A 6950-nucleotide genomic window follows, 5' to 3' on the forward strand; every position below is an offset into this window, starting at 1 on the left:
GTGTTATCTTGACGATGTAATAGTTTTCTCGCCTACATTTGAAAGCTATCTCCGTCGCCTTTCTACAATCCTAGCGCTTTTTTGCCGCGCGGGACTGCAACTAAACTCCAAAAAGTGCAGCTTTGGTCACAGACAAATCAAAGTCCTTGGTCACTTGCAAAATGCTGCCGGCGTTCAGCCTGACCCCGACAAGATTCGTGCCGTCAGAGATTTTCCCACTCCACGTTCATCCAGCGATATTCGAAGCTTTATTGGCCTATGCTCTTATTTCCGACGGTTCGTCCCGAATTTCGCAGCGCTAGCTCGTCCTCTCACCAATCTCCTAAAGAAAGACGTTTCATTCTCCTGGGGGCCTGAACAAGTTGAAGCTTTCTCGGAACTTATCCCATCTCCACCCATCTTGGCCCATTTCAACCCATCTGCCAACTCCGCACCGACTCAAGTGGCCATGGCATTGGAGCTATACTTGCCCAGAGACGACACGGCCACACAAGGGTGATTGTGTATGCCAGCCGCCTCTTATCTACGTCCGAACAAAATTACTCTATCAGAAAGCGAGAGTGCCTGGCACTTGTTTGGGCTATTGTAAAATTCCGCCCTTATTTGTTTGGCCGGCATTTTACTGTTATAACACCCCATCATGCCTTGTGTTGGCTTTCCTCCCTCAAAGATCCTACAGGCCGTTTGGGGCGCTGGGCGCTTCGATTACAAGAGTATACATTTTCCGCCGTGCACAAGTCCGGCCGGCTTCACCAAGATGCAGACTGCTTGTCCCGTCAGCCCGTCGACTCCCCTAGTCCTACCGGCTCTGACGATGACGCATGTGTCTTGTCTGTGTCGGCCTTTTCTAACATTGCCGACGAACAACACTTAGATCCTTTGCTCCATTCCATTATCCTGCGTCTGACCTGCGACCGACCTGATCCATCTCTTGCCTTATATGTACTCCACGAGAGCACCCTATACCGACGCAATATGCGACCAGACGGCGCAGACCTTTTGCTCGTCGTTCCTCAGCATCTGCGTCCCACCATCCTTGACCATTTTCATGATGCTCCAACGGCTGGCCACCTGGGTGTCTCTCGCACATACGACAGCCTGCGCCAACGCTTCTACTGGCTGGGGCTCTACCGCTCCGTCCAGCAATACATTGCCGCATGTGAATTGTGTCAGCGTCGAAAAAAGCCCACACTTTTACCTTCAGGCCATTTGCAGCCGATCCCCATACCCACTGACCCGTTTCCCGTGTAGGTGTTGACCTTCTTGGGCCCTTTCCAGTTTCCGCCTTAGGGAATAAATGGATCGCCGTCGCCACCGATTATGCTGCGCGGTATGCGATTACCAGAGCCATCCCGTCCAGCTGCGCCACAGGCGTAGCTGACTTCCTCCTAGAAAACGTGATTCTACATCATGGTTCCCCACGTGGACTACTAACTGACCGTGGCCGCTGCTTTCTGTCGCGAGTGGTTCACGAAATTCCCCGTTCGTGCTCCGTCCGTCGCAAATTCACCACAGCCTATCACCCCCAGACCAACGGCCTCACGGAGCGCCTAAACCGTACCCTCACAGACATGCTGTTCATGTATGTGTCTGACGACCACCGGGATTGGGACGTTCATCTAACCTTTGTGACATTCGCCTACAATTCATCTGTCCATTCTACCGCTGGGTACTCCCCATTTTATCTGTTATTTAGCCGCCACCCGTTACTGACCTTCGACACCTCACTACCCGCGGCAGACGCCACCAGTACTTACGCCAGTGATGCCGTAGCCCGCGCTCATGATGCCCGCCGGATAGCTCATGCCAGGCTCTCTGCATCCCAAGACTCTCAAAAGTTCCGGTACGACAGTCGCCACCGTGATGTCGACTACTATCCTCTGTCACTCGTCTTGCAGTGGCTCCCGTGCCGTCGCGTGGGCTTGTGTGAAAAACTTTTGCTCCATTACACAGGCCCTTACTGAGTTTTGCGCCCCGTGACAGACGCCACATACGAAGTTGAATCTGTGCCTCCGAAATCCTCGTCCAGAGCGCCATCCTCTGAAATAGCGCATGTGTCCCGCCTGAAGCCCTATTATGCACGTTCTGTTTCACAAACATAGAACGCACCGGGACTGTGCTTTTCCCAAGGGGGGGCGGGTGTAGTGTTACTGAGCGGTATTCGCTGGCCGTGCTGACGAAAAAGAAGTGCGACAGACTCCGATAAGAAGGCGCAGAATAGTGCTGTGCTGTGCGATTGCTGTGCTGTGATCATCCTCAGTGGTGTGGACAACTGCCGTACTGTGAATATTTCCCGTAACAATATCGTGTGCATACATCAAACCGGGGAGGCGCTGCTCTACCGCTTTTCCACCTAATCTATATGGCAGGTTAAAACCTAGGTTACTGTCTTGTATCCTCCGTTCCAGGTTTATCATATAAAGCATGAATAGCAGCGGTGATAGAGGACAACCCTGTCTTAATCCTTTGCATACCTTGGCATCATCGTACTTCTTATCCCTTCCCATCTAACTTCCACTTTGTTATCCCGGTATATTTCCTGCAGGAACTCTGTTATCTCATAACCGATACCTTCTTTTATTATGTTCCACATGAGTTCCCTGTTTACGTTGTCGTACGCCTCGTGTATGTCCAGGAAGGCGAAATACAAAGGTCTATTTTCCACTCTGGATATTTCGATGCATTGGGTAAGCACGAACAGCCTATTATCTAAGCGCCTACCATTTCTAAAGCCGTTCTGAAGTTCTCCGAGTATCTTGTTACTTTCTACCCATGCTTGCATCTTTAATTTCACCGCCTGCATGGCCAACTTGTACATAACAGATGTTATGGTAATCGACCTGCAGGATTTTATGTACATCCTTTCAACTTTCCCTTTATAAATCAAATTCAATTTACTCTGCCGCCAGCTGTCCAGAATTTGCTTATTCATTTTCACCGTTTCCAAAGCTTTTAACAGCGTTTCGTTACTTCTCGGACCAAGTTCATCATCAGCTTGATCGGAATTCCATCTATTCCTGTAGATTTGTTTTTAGGAATATTTTTCTGCCTTTTTTCATGTTAGATTTACCAGTTCTAAGCTTTTTTGTATTCTGCTATCTCCTGATCCGCCTATTTTGTTATCTGCAATTAGAGAAGGTGTCTTCCGAAACTCTGAGAGAAAAGGAAATATTCTTCGCAAAGCAATCTTTCGGAAATATATGCACAGCATGAGGCTCTGGGCCGTGTGATCGTGACCTGTTCCAGTGTAATAAGTGAATACAGAGCGAGACCATTGCAATAATGAAAATGGCGGCCCGCCTTCCACAAGGCTCAATGTTTTGTAGTTTTATTTAGTACTTATTTGGTTATTTGATTTTGATCGCTTGTTGGGTGATGAAGCCACGCATTTCAAACGTCCGTGGAAAGCGACCCGACCATTCACACACCACCTACCGCTTCTCAAATTTGGTTGCATGACTCAGCCAACGGTATGGCCTGTGCATGTGGCAAGTAGCGATGATCATCACCGACTGTAGGGCCGGCTATCTCGCGATTTCTATGGCCGGCAGCTAGCGCCATTCGTGTGTCGTGATCATGTTGATGACCAGCCAAATGAATTGGAAAACGGAAGGTATGGCATCTATCTTCTAGCAGCTGGTCACGCCAGCCACAGACTTGCTGCGTGTCGAAGCGTGTGGCATATTTATGAACTGTGAACCGCAATGTCATTCCAGTATTTCAAGATAAGCATTCGACCGGTTTCCTTCCAAGAACAAGGCTGTCCCGCCATGCACATTTGGCTGGGGGCTCTTCCAATTGAATTATGATATACCGCGACAGCCCGTGGAATGCTGAATTCATTTCAAACAGATTGAGGCTTGTCACGAGTATTTCGATGTGCCACCTCAGATCTCAAAAGATAAGAAGGGGTAAACCATTCACTTTTCTGTGAAAGGTATGTCACACGAAATCACATTGTTGCAAGCAAATTCAAATTCAGACGAAGTCGAAATTCGAAGGATCATATTTGGCCGTATTTACTGGTAGCCTCGTAACCTACGAAGGCACCACTGATTTTGTCATCGTCAAGTTATGTTGGACACCAATTGTGGTGAAGATCAGACCATGTCAAATTTTGAGGCTCCAGCTTGCCAAATGTTCGAAGTGGCCACCTCAATTCGGGAGTCATCACGGAGTTGGTGATATGTAATAACTAATACGGCAATTATTTGTTGACAACTGAGCATATTTCAATCTTGTTGGTATGCGGACACGTGTCGAACTATTCTGTAGACAGTGACCTTCCACCCCATGAGTGTATTAATAATGTCCAGTCATTAACAGTAGCTGTATTGAACGAATCATATTTGCGGCAGTACCTCGAGTAATTCGAGCAGGTGGACAGGTATACACTAATTAGCCCAGGTGCCACCAAAACGTCAAAGCACACGGGCCATCTGCAGCCGAAATGCTTCTACTGCTTTCTCGACGAAGCGGCTGAACCAGCTGAACTGCGGCGACGCCCCCGCAGACTGTGCTGTATCAAGGCCGCGGTCCCTGTCCGCGCATCTGAAATGCCCGCACACATTAAATAGTGCGACTATCCCATCATGATCATCATTATCCCAGCAGTAACGCAAAACGGTGACAAGGTATGCGGAGCAAAGGGAGGGTTGCGCTGGCAGAGGGAGTGCAGATGCGCGTGACGATTTTCTACATTCGGCTGGCGCGTCTAGGTGGCGCTGACCCTCAGTTTTTTCTTGGGCTGGGCGCTCCAGTTTACATCTGTCCTCACCTGAACATCTTTGTACTTTTCAACAAATACTGATTTTGGGCCGCTAGTCTCAGAACACTCTTGTGTTATGGCTCCCACTGTTGCTGTTGTCGCTAAGGCACTCGAGGAACTTAAATTGTCTTTCGAAACAAAACCACGAAATCTCACTGATAGACTTGACACTGTGGAAAGTTTCATCGCCTTGAGCAGTCATGATACTCTCATCGAACTTCGAAATGGTGTTGATGAGTTGAAAAAATCTCTTGAGTTTATGAACAACGAGTTTGAAACAATAAAGAATTGGAACTCCAGTCTTGCTGCCGAGAACAAAACACTACAGGAGAGCAATGCAGCCCTCGTGCTCAGGGTTGCCCATCTGAAACAATATTCGCGTTTGAACAATCTTGAAATCAGGGTGTCCTGTCACTCAAGGCGAAAATTGCGCCATGATCGTTGAGGATCTCGCAACGAGATTGACTGCCCCGTAAAATGAAAAGCCCTAGACACTGTCCACAGGGTTGCAACAGGCAACAAAAATGAATATATATATATATATATATATATATATATATATATATATATATATATATATATATATATATATATATATATATATTGTGAAAGAAGGCTATGTTGAGACGGCAAGGCCAGCGATGCCTTGTCTAGCGTTTTAATCCGATGACAAAACCCAGGCGCGTGCCGGAGCCGGCGCCGCGGGACGATGATGATGGTATGTACAAATGAAAGAGGCAGATCATGGCATGTACAAATTAAAGAACATCCACGGAAGGCTCACACAATCTATATATATACATATATATATATATATATATATATATATATATATATATATATATATATATATATATATATATATATATATATATATATATATATATATATATAATTGTTCATTTCCTCTCGCGAAACAAGAAGGCGGAATTCCATGCAAAACCTAGGAAACATCTTCTTACAACAACATGGCTGGGCTTCCCTCAAACGCAGGAGGCTCCTGTTTATGTTAACGATCACCTAACCCGATAACAAGGACCTTTTTTCGAAGGCGCACAAGCTCAAGAAAGGAAAGAAATGAGCCTTCTTGTGGACATCGCATTGTGTTATTCTGACTAGAAAGGAGCAGAACAGCAATATTTGGGGGCTGGGATTTAAAAAATTCCTATGCAAAATCTACGACCCCATTCCAGCTGAAATAACGTTCACAAAGTAGCAAAATATTGTCTACGTTATCTGATAAGTGATTCAACATCAGTACTCGCCTAGATTTTCCGAAATCGAGGAAAAACTGCTCTCGGCGGCGTGCACAATTTTCGCAGAAGAGAGTCGAAAAGCTATTTTGACATGATGCGTCATCGGTCGGGCAGCGAGGCAAGCGCGCCAACGGCCGGGATGGAGCTTGTCTCACTGCTCGACAGATGACGTATCATGTCAAAATAGCTTTCAGACTATCTTCTGCGAAAATTGTGCACGCCGCCGAGAGCAGTTTTTCCTCGATTTCGGAAAATCTAGGCAAGTACCGATGTTGAATCACTTATCAGATAACGTAGCCGATATTTTGCTACTTTGTGAACGTTATTTCAGCTCGAATGGGGCAGTAGATTTTGCATAGGAAATTTTTAAACCCCAGCCCCAAATATTTAAGGCCCTGTATATGTTTCTAAACATTAACATGGCATCATTTTCCCAGGAAGATGCTAGCTTGATCTTATCTGAATCTAAAGGTCTGTCTGCCATCCACGTCAATGTCTGTAGCCTACGGAAGAATTATGATAGAATAACCACGTTGCTTACTCTTCCCTTCAGCATCAATTTTCCATCATATCATTTTCTGAAACTTTGCTACCCTCCCTTGATAAAGATTTTTATGCTTTTCTGGGCTCTTCATGCGAATACGCGCACTGTGTTGATGCCCCTATTGCAGTTCGGCAATCTGCATTTCAAATCACATTGGCTACAAAAGGCGCCTTGATCTGTGTTTGAATGTTGATAAATGCGAATCTGTTTGAATAGAAATTGATTGCCGATCTTCCAGTGACACAAAGAAGGTTATATGCGGCGCTATTTATGGTCTCCTACAAACGATGTGTCTGAACACTGCCGGGATTTTGAAATAGCTCTCCATAAATTATCACTCAAAAATAATAATGTCTTCATTATGGGCGATGTTAATATAAAT

This window comes from Amblyomma maculatum, chromosome 3 (genome assembly GCF_055883805.1).
Source record: "Amblyomma maculatum isolate TAMU_Amacu chromosome 3, ASM5588380v1, whole genome shotgun sequence".
Taxonomy (NCBI): Eukaryota; Metazoa; Arthropoda; class Arachnida; order Ixodida; family Ixodidae; genus Amblyomma; species Amblyomma maculatum.